General features: G+C 41.9%; 1 long non-coding RNA gene across 1 annotated transcript in view; it reads right to left on the bottom strand.

Annotated features, from left to right (window-relative positions):
• The window catches only part of LOC140134187 (uncharacterized), a 93,588-nt gene extending 78,191 nt beyond the window's left edge, over positions 1–15,397 (bottom strand). The window contains exons 1-2 of the long non-coding RNA XR_011856106.1: positions 15,005–15,397; positions 2,091–2,153 (exon numbers count right to left, since the gene is read on the bottom strand). This is a non-coding gene — a long non-coding RNA (uncharacterized lncRNA). The remainder of the gene's footprint in view (positions 1–2,090; positions 2,154–15,004) is intronic.
• Positions 15,398–15,631: the final 234 nt, after the last annotated feature.

Here is a 15,631-nt window from a genome sequence, read left to right as displayed (position 1 = left end):
ATATCCCTATTATGAACATCCAATTAAAAATCTACAAATCGATGGTGTTGTTTGAATGTGTACATGATAATATCGGGTCCAGGTAGGAAAATAGGGAATTATGTTTGCTCCCACACACTATCAGGGAATGTTACTAGAGGTGGCCAGTGTTTTGTTTACAAGTCAATTGGCCAATTTATTTTATCTGTAACACTGTAACACTAGTGTGACAATTAAGTTCATTGACACCATAGTATACTGCTACCAGCTGATTTCTACTCCTAAACCACTGGTTTGTGGATACAAAGATCTAGTGAATGAGCCGCCCATGGCTCGGCTATGGACCGGATGGGAGTAGAGAAAAACAACGCTGTCCAGCAGAAGATGGGCTCCAGAGGGTCCATGTATGTGGTGTATAACAGCCAATAGGGGTAAAGATGGGACAGGTGGCACTTTCAGGGAAGTGCTGGCTATGTGCTGTGTAGGGGACAAACCGCCCATGGTCCTGGAGACAGGCACCTGGGTTGGTGTTGGACTAGGTACACAAATATAAACATATGTGACAGTTTGTAGCTAACGCCCTTAAACCAACTGTATAGTAGGGAAAGGAGTGGTGTCATGTCCTGTAATCCACTCCTTGCACCAAGGCCTGACTATTTGTTCGAAAACTCTTCTTCCTGGGTGACAAATAGTAATACATTTAAGTATATGCAATACATACAGTACACTTATACCTGCCATCTGACGGTTTTACCCTGTGTGTATGGCATCTAGGTGTTTCTAGGTTGAACACCCCTGGCCCCTAAGGACCCGCAGTTTACAGAAGCCACACAAGTACCTAGCTCGGGTTTTAGGTATAAGCCTGCGATCAGGATTTAAATACAAAAATGGTCCAACATCCAGGCAGCCCATGCAATAGTTTTTCTGGTGGAGGATGGTATGTGTGTATATAGATGCAGTTAAAATCACTGTACAACAGAACGGTGTGCATATACAAATGCAGTTACTGTTAACTGTTAGTTGGATAACTGTTAGCTAACAATGTAACTGATAGCCAGCACCCCAGTGTAACACCCGCGGTCGGAGTGGGATCCGATCGCGGGGGCTTAACCCGTTAAATGCTGCGGTCAGCGCGACCACGCCATCTAACATGCCTCTGGGGGGGGTCTTTCCACCACGATCGCCCCCCCGAGCCGTTTTCGGGGGGCGCCGATCGTTGCTATGGCATCACTGGGGTCCGATCGGGACCCCAGAGATGCCTGAAAGATGGTGCCTGTGACGTCATTTTCAGGCACATTGTCAGCCTATGCAAGTGCATAGGCTGACACTGCTAATACTCTGCAATACATGAGTATTTCAGAGTATTATCATGAACAGGCAATCAGATGATTGCTTGTTCATCTCCCATGGTGGAAATAGTCAAAAAGTAAAAAAAATGTTTTTCAATAAAAAAATAAAGTAATAAATCACTAAAATTGCCCATAAGCCCCATAACATATAACGCTAAAAAAAGTCTTAATCATAACACAAACCCCACATATATAGTATCAACGTGTCCGTAACAATCCATAGAATAAAACAAAATCATTAATGAACCCGCACAATGAAAGCCGTTAAAAAAACCCTAAATTTATTTAGGTGGTAAATTTATCTGCCTGAAAACGCAATGATTTCGATTTTCGACAATGGCAAATTTTTCAAAAAAATCATCATTTTTGCTTTTTTGTTTGTAAATAAACGCAAAACTTATCGCCCCAAAATTTATCTCTAAAATGAAGTACAACATGGGGGAAAAAAATAATCTCAGAATCGTTTTGATAAGTAGCAGTGTTCAAAAGTTATAACCATGTAAAGCGACGCAAGTCAGAATTCAAAAAATCGGGCTGAGCCTTAAGCTACAAAATGGCTGCTTCCTTAAGGAGTTAAAGAGGTTCATCATTCAGCCACCATTCATTATACAGAGAAATGGTCAGGGTTTTGGAGACCTATCAATATGATATTTAGGCCTCTTCAAAATCCCTAATAAACATCAATTTCAAAATTGAAAAGTACACAGACAGCAAAACATTTAGTAATACTTCTGTATGTTTACGTATATACATAACACATACCTGAAACAGGGCTCTGTCTCCAGTACTCCAGCAGGTAAATTATAGCCTATTATTGCCACAGCTCTAAAGAGGAGACACAGAGACACAGACAAGATAAGCATAGATGACTGGACAATAGGGCACACCTAAATCTTATATGAGAAAAATCCTCAACAATCTGATGGTTCTGATGGTTATACAGTAAGCTTGCTTCTGGGACACTATTTATACAGTCATCTGTTATATCTATACAGTAATATTGGCTCTGTTATACCCTGCACACTCCCATTATGAAAGTTTTATTTATTTTCTAAGGTGAAAGAATGAATAGGAACTTAATTTTGTTACTCTGTGTTCCCTGAGAGCAACAAGATCACAGACAATATCATATGTTATCATACTTTAATCAATCCTTTCCTGCTACTGAAGGTTATGGGAAATAGTTATTGTCACAGTGACGGAATAAAATTACTATAGAACAAAGTGAGGGAATAAAATTGGCTTCACTGTTCTGTTAACAACCACAGATGATGACAATTCTCTCCTTGTGGGGTGAATATCAAAATAGAAGCTAACAATATCTTGCACAATAACTGCTGATATAAATTAGCTACATCTATCTTCAGAAAGCAACCTGCAAAACCATGAGTGATGATCCAGTAATAAATCACCGAAGAATAGTGTTTATATGTGCTTGTCCTTTATGCCTGAATTTCATATTTAGTAGAAACCTCCGGCCTCTGTGCTGCTTGACATGTAATAAATAGCTTATATGCTGAAATCTGTTCTTTTCTAATCCAGAGCTAACAATAAAATACAGAAACACTATATTTCCTAGGACAGTCTAACAATTCCTTTCTCAGATTTATTATTCTTTCTTTAAAACCAAAACATTATTGTGTGATGCATCTTGCGCCGATGTAGAAGCACTGCATAAAGCTCCCACAATTTATTACACAAACTTGGACTCCTTTCATTTTCAGTTTCATGGTATTAGACTATGTTTACATTTACATGTATATAGTATTCATACCAGTTAATAGCTCAACATAGTTGGCAACTCATTCTGACATCGATTTCTACAAGATCATAAACGTTGTATTTATTTGATCTGACATTTGTATAAATGGTTAACAGTAAATCAAAGACTGCAGGGATGTTAAGCACGACCTTCTAACAGTGTGGGCAGCGTACGGTATAACAATTAACTCCTTAATGACGCAGCCGGTTTTTAAGTTAATCCTCAGACCTTTTTCTTAAAATTTGACCAGTTTCTCTTCCTGTGGTAATAACTTTTCAACAGTTTAAGATATCCTTGTGATTTTTAGATTGTTTTCTCGTGAGTTATTGTAGTTTATGTTAGTATTACCATTTCGGTGATCAGTTTCTTTTTTGGGGGGTAAAAATTAAATGATTTAGGAAAAATTTTTAAAAAATGACAATTTTCAAATTTCAAATGTTATACTTTTTAGACAAAAAGTCATACCACAAATTTTTTTTTTTTGTAGAAACCTTTTGCCATTGGTCTTATTTTTATTTCCATAATTTGTTTTACATTTCCATTTTTTTTACGGATCTGAGAAGTTTTCAAGTTTTAGTAGCAACTTCTCAGATTTTCAAGAGATTTGAAAAATGCTAAATTTTTAGTGACCAATTTAGTTTGGAAGTGCTCTATAAAGGCTTATGTATTGTATACCCCCACAAGTGACACCATTTTATGAACCTAACATCTCAAACTATTCAAATCAGAATTTGAGAAGTATGTTAACCCTTTAAATCTTTCTCTGGAAGCAAACAAAAATGGATTGAAAATTTTGAAATTTAAATTTTTGAATAAGATTATTTTCATTTAGCCCTAAAATGGACAAATTCAGAAGGAATTTGAGGTAAATATACATCCCAAAATGTTTGCCCTGCTTCTTCCGAGTACGGTAATACCAGACATGTGGATGTCAACTGCTCTTTAGTCGTATAGTGATGTCCAGAACATAGTTTGTACCATTGGGTTTTTGGAAGGCCAATTTGACTGCAAATGTTTTGTGGTGCCACAGTGTACTTGAAGAGCCCCTGAAGTAACAGTATAATAGAAAACTCCCAAAGATGTCACCATTTAGGAAACTATACCCCTCAAAGAATTTATCTGGGGTTGGGAGTGAGCATTTTAACCCCCAACATGCTGGCCAAAATCTAATGCAAAGTAAATGGTGCAGAGTAAAAGATGCATTTTTATCTAAAAAATTTCACTTTAGTGCCTAATATGATGTGGGGAATCCTTGCATCATCTTCCTTGATGTAAAATTACACATAGATGAAGGTAACATTGTGGTCTCACCTTTCAGAAAACCTACAGCGGGTAATTCGATTCTACTATCCTCATCCTGCCATCCCAAACATGTTACTAATAACATCCCATATGGTGAGTTCATTAGACTCAAACGTAACTGTTCCAACGAAGAAATTTTTATAAGGGAAACTGCCCTTGTCACAGAGAGACTAAAGGAGAGAGGCTATAGTAACCATCTCATCTCCACATCTTTTAATAGGGTTAAGAAACAATCTAGATTACAACTTCTAAACAAAAAACATGACAATTCTACTTCCAACACTAAATTGCAACAGGTTACCTTCTCCACTCAATATAGCAACCAATTTCATAAGATTAAACAAATTATTAAGAAATACTTATCCATTCTTTTATGTGACAGCGATTATCACGAAACCATTAGCCGGAGAGTTAGATTCGTAGCTAAAAAAGGTAAGACCATAGGTTTCACTCTGTCCCCCAGCCTGTTCATCAGTGAAAAATTGGAGGTTGATAGAAGAACTTGGCTAGACTTTCCAGGTTGCCACAAATGTGGCCATAAGCGCTGCAAAGCTTGTGAATTCATCATGCGAGGTGATTCTTTTACCTCGTATGGGACACTGCGCACGCACCACATAAAATCATATATCAATTGTAACACTTCCTATATCATCTACCTGGCATCCTGCATCCTGAGTACAATATGTAGGATGTACTACTTGTCCAGCCAAAGTACGTATAAGACGACATATCTCTGATGTTACCAACAACTCATTTAATGTTTCCTCCCTCACCCTTCACTTTAGAGATGTCCATAAAGGCGACATCTCTAGTTTTAGATGGACAGGCATTGAAAAGGTCTCCAAACCAGTCAGAGGTGGAGACTTGCAGAAAAAGCTTCTGAATAGAGAATCCTATTGGATTTTCGTTCTCGATACTAGACAACCAAAAGGTATGAATCATAGACATGACTTGATATAAGAAATATGTTGTACCTTACCCGCATGTCTTATCTAGATATATAACACTCATCTTGTAAAGTTCATCTTTCCTGTTTTGTATCTTTGCCTGTATGTGATGTCTCATGTTAGGCACTTGCAATATGTCTCTCTTTTTTTGTGAAGGGTGTGAGATAGTGACTGGTAAGGTGGAGGGAAATCGCTATATTTCCCCTAGATTTCTCTCATATGTCTTCTAGGGGACAGGGGGTGTACATCTCACCCAGGGAAAGCTGAGTGAGATGTAGAAGATCCAGGGAGACTTGATGTCCTTAGCAAGACATAGCTTGCTAAAGGATCTGGTAAATCCTATTTTCGGGCCTGGATTTTTGGAATGACTGGCAGGCTGGTAGTGGGGCTGGTCATTCCCTTCCTGTCCAGCACTGGTTTTCCTGGTTGTTTCAGGAAACCCAGGTGTTGAAGCTCAGCTCCAACTAGAGCTTTAAAAGGATTGCACTCTGTGCTTCACAAGGGGGGGAACATGTGGAGAGGCAGAACCTGACTCTATTCTCCTGCACTGAGGCCTGCGAGCCTAATACGGACTGTGCGTGTCACGTGAGGCAAAACCCACGTTTTGTTTTGTTTCGGGTGGCTGGTAGTACGCCCCCCAAGTAGTCAGGGAAGACTCTGTGTTAGTTAGAGTTCAGCCGAGCAGGTGTTTATTTTAGCCTGAAGTTAAGGCTTTATGTTTTATTTTGTATTTGTTTTCTGCTATTAAAGCCAGGCAAAGCCCTGTTTGTAGCCAAAGCTCTTGTGTCACTGTCTCTGACTGCGATTCTGGACTAATTTTACCGCTTCTACCAAGCTAGTTCCCACATATGGTGGAGGATGCGGGCATAGTAACGCAGTCTTAAAGAGACATACACGTATTTTTTTTTTTTTTTTCCCTCCTGGATTAAAGCTGCGAGAGGGTCCGGTATGATGGAGGACTTTGTTAAGCAGTTTGGACAAGCCATCCTACAGCAGCAGCAAATGATTATGCAGCAACAGCGAGCTTTTGCCCAGGCTGAGGAAAGGCAGCAACAAGCCCAGGCCAAGCAAGACGAGATGAATCGCCTCCTGGTGGAGAAAATGGCCTTGCTTGGTGAGACACTGTCGTCCAGCAGAACGAGCTCTGGTGTGCACGGGACCCAAGGAGTGTCTACTTCTCTAAGGGCCACAGTACATGCCTCTCTAAAAAAAGATGACCGCCACAGACGACGTGGAAGCGTACCTTATGGTCTTTGAGAGAGTGGCAGAGCGTGAAAAGCTGCCAGCCGACCAGTGGGCAGATGTGGTAGCACCTTTGCTGACAGGTGAGCCACAAAAAGCTTACTATGACTTGAGTGAGCAGGACGCTAAGAACTACATAAAGCTTAAAGGTGAGATCCTTGCACGACTTGGAGTGAACATGCATGTGCGTGCAGGGCGTGTGCACAGTTGGTCTTTCTCTGAGACACTGCCACCACGGTCACAGATGCATGATCTCATACACCTTGTAAAGAAGTGGCTGCAGCCGGAGGAAGCCACACCAGGCCAGATAATAGAGAAGGTGGTCCTGGACAAATTCATCAGATCCCTTCCTTCTAGGATCCAGCGCTGGGTCGGACAAGGAGGACCTACGACGGCTGATGATCTCGTGAGTCTCGTGGAAAGATACAGTGCAACAGAGGAACTACTCCAAACATCTCCCGGATGTGCCAACCCCAGGGACAGCAAGTTATCCAGGTCAACTGGTAAGACTGTACCTACTGTTAAAGGGGTGAGAAGTGTCTACAGGGGAGGTGGCTCAGAGGGGGAACAAGCAGCTGGGTCAAGTAGGTCTAGTGAGCCCTTAAGAACCAGACAAGGGTCTCAAAGTGGTGACGGGGGCAGCATACGTTGTTGGCGCTGCCGAGAACCCGGACATGTGATGGCTACTTGTCCCCTCACGACCGAGCCCATGGACTGCAACACCGCAGGACCCGTGTCTCTGTTTTCAAGACCTGTTTACTCTGCAGAGACTGAGGCAGAGCCTCAAATGTGTGCTGTGAAAATAGGAGGCTGCTCTGTGAATGCACTGTTGGACTCTGGGAGCTTAGTGACCCTGGTACATGGCTCTCTGATAGACCCTGGATTGTGCAGCGGACAAACTATTGGGGTACTCTGCATTCATGGAGAGACCAGATATTACCCTACAGCCGTGGTCATGTTTGAAACTCCCTGTGGTGCAGCTTCCCACAGTGTGGCTGTGGTCAAGTCACTAATGCACAGTGTGATATTGGGAAGAGACTTTCCCCTTTTCTGGGACTTGTGGCGACATAAAAATGTATCAGTTGACAATGTAAGTTCCGTGGTTAGCCCTGAACCCTTTGACCCTGACAGTGAGGTTCCAGCGGTAGGGGTGACCAATAATGAAACCGAGAATTTTCCCCTAGCGGTACTAGCTGGTGATACTGAGGAACAGGAGGAAGCTTCTGATATGCCTGAGTTGGAGGTGTCCCGGGATAATTTTGGGACCGCTCAGCTAAGAGATCCCACATTGTTAAAAGCCAGGGAAAATGTGAAGGTAATAAATGGTGTACCACAATACCCAGGGGCTGAGAAGGTATTTCCCCACATGGCGATTGATCGGGAACTCCTATATCGGGTAGACAATGTACGTGGGGAAATTGTTGAACAGCTGGTAGTACCCCAACCGCTCCGCAGGGTGGTGCTGGATCTGGCTCACAAGCACGTGCTAGGCGGACATTTGGGATGTGAAAAAACCCGTGAACGTATTTTGCAGCGCTTCTTCTGGCCAGGGGTTGTTGTTGAAGTACAAAGGTATTGTGAGACCTGTCCAGAGTGTCAACTAACCACCCCGGTGTCACATTTCAGGAGTCCTTTGGTACCCTTACCCATTATAGAGGTACCATTTGAGAGAGTGGCAATGGATCTGGTTGGTCCCCTGGTAAAATCAGCTAGAGGACATCAGTATATCCTTGTTGTTGTAGACTATGCCACACGTTATCCCGAGGCTGTGCCACTAAGAAATACTTCCTCTAAGCTAATAGCCAAGGAACTATTTCACATGTTCTCCCGTACGGGTATCCCTAAAGAGATCCTTACAGACCAGGGAACCCCCTTCATGTCTAAGGTAACTAAAGAGTTGTGTAGGCTCTTGAAAATTAAACACTTGCGTACATCTGTATATCATCCGCAGACGGATGGCCTGGTTGAGAGATTCAACAAGACCCTGAAGGGCATGTTAAAAAGGGTGGTTTGTAAGGACGGTAAGGATTGGGATTGCCTGTTACCCTATCTAATGTTTGCAGTTCGTGAAGTACCGCAATCCTCCACTGGGTTTTCCCCATTTGAGCTGGTGTATGGTAGGCACCCCCGCGGCCTCCTTGACATTGCCAAGGAAACCTGGGAACAGGAACATACACCCTACAGAAGTGTAATAGAGCACATTAGACTTATGCAAGACAGGATCGGTGCAATAATGCCTATAGTTAAAGCTCACCTAGAGCAGGCTCAAGAGGCCCAAAGGCGGGTATATAACAGGTCGGCTAAGGTCAGAACTTTTAACCCTGGTGATCGCGTTTTAGTTTTGGTACCAACCATAGAGAGTAAGTTCCTGGCTAAGTGGCAAGGGCCATATGAAGTTTTGGAGAAAGTAGGAGAGGTGAACTACAAAGTATATCAGCCAGGGAAGAGGAAGCCAGAACAGTTGTACCATGTAAATTTACTAAAACCCTGGAAGGACAGAGAAAATTTGTCAGCTGTAAGTTGGCCTTGTGAAGTTACTCCGCAGGTCCTTGCAGTAGAGGTAAACTCTCATGGTAACGGCATACCCGAGGTTCGTATATCCGAGTCCCTGTCCAAGGCTCAGACGCAGGAAACTAGAGAGTTCATCTTGCGAAACGCTGATGTGTTCTCAGAGACGCCAGGCCGTACCTCGCTGATAAAACATGACATTGTCACCGACCCACAGGTACGAGTTCACCTAAAACCGTACAGAGTACCTGAAGCTCGTAGACAGGCCATTTCGGAAGAAGTCAAAAAGATGTTGGACCTAGGGGTTGTTGAGGAATCAAATAGTGAGTGGTCAAGCCCCATTGTCCTGATTCCTAAACCAGATGGTACGCTGCGTTTCTGTAATGACTTCAGAAAATTAAATGAGGTATCAAAGTTTGATGCCTATCCAATGCCAAGGGTGGACGAACTAATTGAGAGACTTGGTCATGCTAGATATTTTTCCACCCTTGACCTAACCAAAGGGTACTGGCAGGTACCGCTTACTGACAGGGCAAAGGAGAAGACTGCATTTGTCACCCCAGAGGGTCTTTTCCAGTATGTTTGTTTGCCTTTTGGGTTGCATGGGGCCCCAGCAACTTTTCAAAGGTTAATGGACGTTGTCCTTAAGCCACATCGTAGATATGCCTCGGCTTATCTTGACGATATTATCATTTTTAGTGAGGACTGGGAAAGTCACTTGGCAAAAGTCCAGGCGATACTGGATTCTCTTAGGGCTGCAGGGTTAACGGCAAACCCTAAAAAGTGTGCTCTGGGTCTTGAGGAGGCACGTTACTTGGGCTATGTCATTGGTAGAGGTGTGATAAAACCCCAAGTAAATAAAGTAGAGGTTATCCAAAACTGGCCCCGACCCTTAAACAAAAAACAGGTAAGAGCTTTTCTGGGAATTCTGGGTTATTACCGCAGATTCATACTAAACTTTGCAAGTATTGCAGCACCCTTAACCGACCTTACCAAGGGGAGTAGTTCGGTCATGGTCAAGTGGAACCCAGAGGCTGAAAGTTCATTTCAGGAATTAAAATCTGCCCTTTGTAGACAGCCAGTCCTAATAACTCCTGACTTTAAAAAAATGTTTGTCGTGCAAACGGACGCCTCTGATGTTGGGTTAGGTGCAGTCCTTTCACAGGAGGTTAGGGGAGAAGAGCACCCGGTAACGTATCTAAGCAGGAAGCTTACACCGGCAGAGAGAAGTTATAGCATTGTTGAACATGAGTGTTTGGCAATTAAATGGGCCTTGGAATCCCTGCGGTATTACTTATTGGGTCGACACTTCAGGTTGGTGACAGATCATTCCCCTCTTACGTGGATGAGCCAGGCTAAAGAGAGGAATGCAAGGGTCACAAGATGGTTTCTCACTTTACAAAACTTTAAGTTTTCAGTTGAGCACAGGTCAGGCAAACTGCAGGGAAATGCAGATGCTCTGTCCAGAACACATTGCTTGGTGGCTAAGTGTGTCCGCCCCGACAGGTTCGAACAAAGGGGGAGGGTATGTGAGATAGTGACTGGTAAGGTGGAGGGAAATCGCTATATTTCCCCTAGATTTCTCTCATATGTCTTCTAGGGGACAGGGGGTGTACATCTCACCCAGGGAAAGCTGAGTGAGATGTAGAAGATCCAGGGAGACTTGATGTCCTTAGCAAGACATAGCTTGCTAAAGGATCTGGTAAATCCTATTTTCGGGCCTGGATTTTTGGAATGACTGGCAGGCTGGTAGTGGGGCTGGTCATTCCCTTCCTGTCCAGCACTGGTTTTCCTGGTTGTTTCAGGAAACCCAGGTGTTGAAGCTCAGCTCCAACTAGAGCTTTAAAAGGATTGCACTCTGTGCTTCACAAGGGGGGGAACATGTGGAGAGGCAGAACCTGACTCTATTCTCCTGCACTGAGGCCTGCGAGCCTAATACGGACTGTGCGTGTCACGTGAGGCAAAACCCACGTTTTGTTTTGTTTCGGGTGGCTGGTAGTACGCCCCCCGAGTAGTCAGGGAAGACTCTGTGTTAGTTAGAGTTCAGCCGAGCAGGTGTTTATTTTAGCCTGAAGTTAAGGCTTTATGTTTTATTTTGTATTTGTTTTCTGCTATTAAAGCCAGGCAAAGCCCTGTTTGTAGCCAAAGCTCTTGTGTCACTGTCTCTGACTGCGATTCTGGACTAATTTTACCGCTTCTACCAAGTTAAACTTTTTCCCCTCCCTCTTTGTCTCACAAATTCGGTCATGTGACCGTCTTTGTTGGTTTTATATAAAGTGTTAGATTCTACCTGTTTAATTAGATCATGACTAAGGCTGCATAGCCGAAACGCATTGATTGTTTTATCTTCACTGTAAATATACCCGATGTACTGATGCACCAATAAAAGCAAGTTTTAGACCGTGGGAGATGTTGCACTGGAAATCTTTTCATATTGGACTGCACCCTGCCCTTGCCTTGGGCGTTCCGTGCTTGCAGCTCACCGGTCTGTTCAATGGGAGTAAGTAGAGCTGATTTGGACTTTCATCAGAAACAAATACAAAGTATACCTCCCTTAAGAAAAAATCTGACTTTATCGCACCTCCAATGGGCAATAATGAATGTATAGATTCCTTCAAGCGGTGGGTCCTGAGTGACCTGGATAAACTTACGGGGAGCAATTGGACGGATAATTTAAGCAAAGGGGAGAGAGCGGCATTAAAAGAGTCAAAAGAAAATAAAAATGTAATTATAAAATGTGCAGATAAAGGGGGGGGGTTGTATTATTGAATAAATGTGACTATGATAAGGAGATGTATAGGCAATTAAGTGATAACACAACGTATAAAAAATTAAGAGGTGATTCCACTACTAGATATAAAAGGGAATTAACAGAATTATTAGATTGGGGGAAAAAGTATGACATCATTAATGAGAGAGAATACAGGTATCTTAATATAGAAACCCCTAAGATACCTGTAATATATTTTCTACCCAAGGTACATAAAAGTCCGGTGAATCCCCCAGGATGACCCATTGTTTCGGGTATCAATTCCGTTACATGTCGCCTGGGGGAATATGTAGACATTCACCTACAGTCAAAAAAAAATTATTTTTTGAACAACATTGTTTTATTCAAACGTTATATTGATGACTGCATAGTGATATGAAGGGGCACTAATAAAGAACTAGAGGAGTTTGTGACATATATAAATAATAATAATAATAAGTATCATTTAAACTTTACTTACGAAAAAAATGAGAATATTATACAATTTTTGGATCTAGAATTATTCCGAGAGGGATGTAAAATAAAAAGCAGAAATTATTTTAAACCAGTGGACGTAAATAGTTTCATTCAGTTTGACAGCTGCCACCACAGACCGTGGATAGATTCCTAGGGGTCAAATAAAGAGGATTGAGAGGAACTGTATGGACCCGCAAGATAAAGAAAAGCAAACTGAAATTATTAAAGAAAGATTTAGGGAAAGAGGATATCCTGATGAGTTATTCAAAAATAGTGATAAAAAGAAAATGGAGTAGGAGGATAACAAAATCAACCCCATGTTTGTCACTACATTCTCCAAAGAAGCGTTAAAAATTAGGTCTATTATACAGAGATATTGGAACGTTTTGAAGGGGGCCCCATAATAGGGGACAAGTTAGTTGAAAAACCTAAAGTGATTTTTTGCAGAGCCCCAAGTTTGAAAGACATACTAACTAATAGTTATATAAAGAATGAAAATTCTAAATATGATCCAAACAGAATTAATAAGTTTGCACATTGTAGAACATGTAAGGCATGCAAAGAAACAAAACAAGTAAAAATAAAAAATGGAAACATAACGGAGGTGAATGGGCATAAAATTAAATTAAACACAGATATGAATTGTGGCACAATGGGGGTCATTTACTAAGGGCCCGATTCGCGTTTTCCCGACGTGTTATCCGAATATTTCCGGTTTGCGCCGATTGTACCTGAATTGACCCGGGATTTTGGCGCACGTGATCGGATTGTGGCGCATCGGCGCTGGCATGCACGCGACGGAAATCGGGGGGCGTGGCCGGACGAAAACCCGACGGATTCGGAAAAAACGCCGCATTTAATAACCGAAATTGTGACGCTTGGGACGCGCTTACCTTCACCTGGTCCAGCTCGGTGTATTCCGGCGCGTTCCGATGCTTTTCAGCGCAGCAGCGCCACCTGGTGGACGGCGGAGGAACTACCTTCATAAATCCCGTCCGGACCTGAATCCTGTTCAGAGAACGCGCCGCTGGATCGCGAATGGGCCGGGTAAGTAAATCTGCCCCAATGAATGTCATTTATGAGTGTGTCCTTGCAATTTGGGGTATGTAGGGAGAACAGGTCGGAAGATTAAGACAAGAATTGCCGAACATTGTCGGAATATTAGAAAAGGGGTCACTACTCACAGTGTTTCTGCACATTTTAAAAAGGCACATAACTCAGACCCTAGCGGTCTGCGTTTTTCTAGCAGTAGAAAAAGTTAAAACACATTGGCGGGGGGAACAATGGAATGTGAAATTGAGTCGAAGGGAGGGACACTGGATATATAAATTAGGAACTTTGACACCCGGAGGATTAAACATAGACTTTGAGTTAAAATGTTTTCTCAAAGAGGATTAGGTATCACTTTGATAAACGTTTAGTGGAACTATTAGGCACACTACTAAGGAAAAACGATAGGACACATAGGAAACATTATTAGAAAAACCTATTTAAATATATAGGGGTGATAATACTAAAAGGAGTATATAGGTTGTGGATTAGAGCCTTTAGAGTTCGAAATAGTTGTGCAACAGGGCTGGAATCTATATACAAGTAGACCTATGGGACACCATATAGGGATAACTTGCAGATGGCGATACACTCGCAATCAACTATACATCCTCTGATGTTTTCTGCATTCTGACATATTCGTGATGCAATATGTATTCTTTGATGCAATATACACCAATGTACACTAATAATGTTATCTTGACATAGGAGATAGGAGCTGTAGATCTATGGATATAGATGGTTTAGGATGATGCGGACTGTGAATTCTTGTTCTGAGCGGTTAAGTCTACGTATGGGAATAAGCATAAAAAAATTCTTTCCGCCCCATAAAGTAATTAGAAATAATCCTTTGAAATAAATATATTTTTCTGTGAATAGTATAGCGGCACCAAGTGGCTGCTGTATATCGCTAAAACATTATGCAGAATGAAAGAGATGTGATCTGTTGATTAGAGGTGATAGGAGGGACTGAACACCCCGCCCAGTATTTCATTGGCTGGGAATGGACTTGGTCTAGGGACTTGATTGACATATGACGTCACATAGAAGGAGGGAACTTTCCGGACCTCCGGATTGGGATGTTCATGTTTCCCGCCTTGATGCGGATTGGAGAAGACATTAGAACATTTGTGAATGAATGAAAACACTGGAGGTATGTGTAGACTACGGAGGAGGGGGCGGAACATTTGGAATAGTAGTTGATGGAAAAAGGTGTGTAACAACAGGAGATTCTAAACAAATTCTTTGTCTGTCCTGATATAACATGTGATAACTGATATACCTGTAGTTGAGATATAATTTTTATGTAATGAGGAACAGATAGGTTGTTTTATAATTTTTGAAATGAAACAATGTAATGTAGACTTTGTGTGGGATATAAGGAGATGGGCATAAATTGTAATAAAAATGCAAAAATTTATTGAAGTCATTTTTTAAAAAATAGAACATAACAAAAGGGTAGTGTAGTTTTAGGTGCTGGGCAGCGAGCACACAATGGCTGACAAGGAAGTAGACAAATTTAAAGTGCTTAGTGCATAGCCAAAAGGTGCTAATTACATCACAGAAGCAGGTAATGTAGAAAAATATCACAATGCATAAACAAGGAGCGCACAGAGGGAAATAATGACCTGTACCTGACCTGGTGGGTTTGGAGTGTGAGGGCGCTGAGGAGAGGATGCTGCCCAGAGTGACGATTTCACTCCTTTCCCAACTATGTTCCAAATTCTTCAGTACACTTCCACACAAACGGTATTTGGATGGGAATAGATCGCTATTCAGACAGTTTTAAGCTGTGTTTTCTTGCATCCTGTAGCCAAATAGTGTACAGCTACTATAGAAGAGATTAAGCAGCAGATAGGGTAGTATGTTCAAATATATGGAATTTATTTTATTAAAACATACTCACAAAATAGAATAAAATCATGCGCATATAAAATCCACCATGTGGACGCCAGACTCGCTAGTTCGCCCGACCCAGGGTTTCGCTACCACGGCTTCTTCCGGGGGGTTGCTGACTAGTAACCTCTCAATCTTTTTATACCTTACACATAGCACAATTACTGTCTTCCATTCTATTACAAAATAGATACATCGGACCATTTAGCAACTATTTTGTATACATACAATATTAATATATAAAAAACTAACAAGAATGTTCTACCAGGAGGAAAATAAAATATCTGTTGTTACACAGCTTTATCCAATCTAGTATAACTCAAGACTTCACACCCTCTTCCCCATATTGTAGACACACCCCCCATGTTTA

The sequence above is a fragment of the Engystomops pustulosus genome, chromosome 5, assembly GCF_040894005.1.
Source record: "Engystomops pustulosus chromosome 5, aEngPut4.maternal, whole genome shotgun sequence".
In the NCBI taxonomy this organism is placed as follows: domain Eukaryota; kingdom Metazoa; phylum Chordata; class Amphibia; order Anura; family Leptodactylidae; genus Engystomops; species Engystomops pustulosus.
The sequence above is the reverse complement of the archived record's forward strand: the minus strand, read 5'-3'. Positions and strand labels throughout refer to the sequence as shown.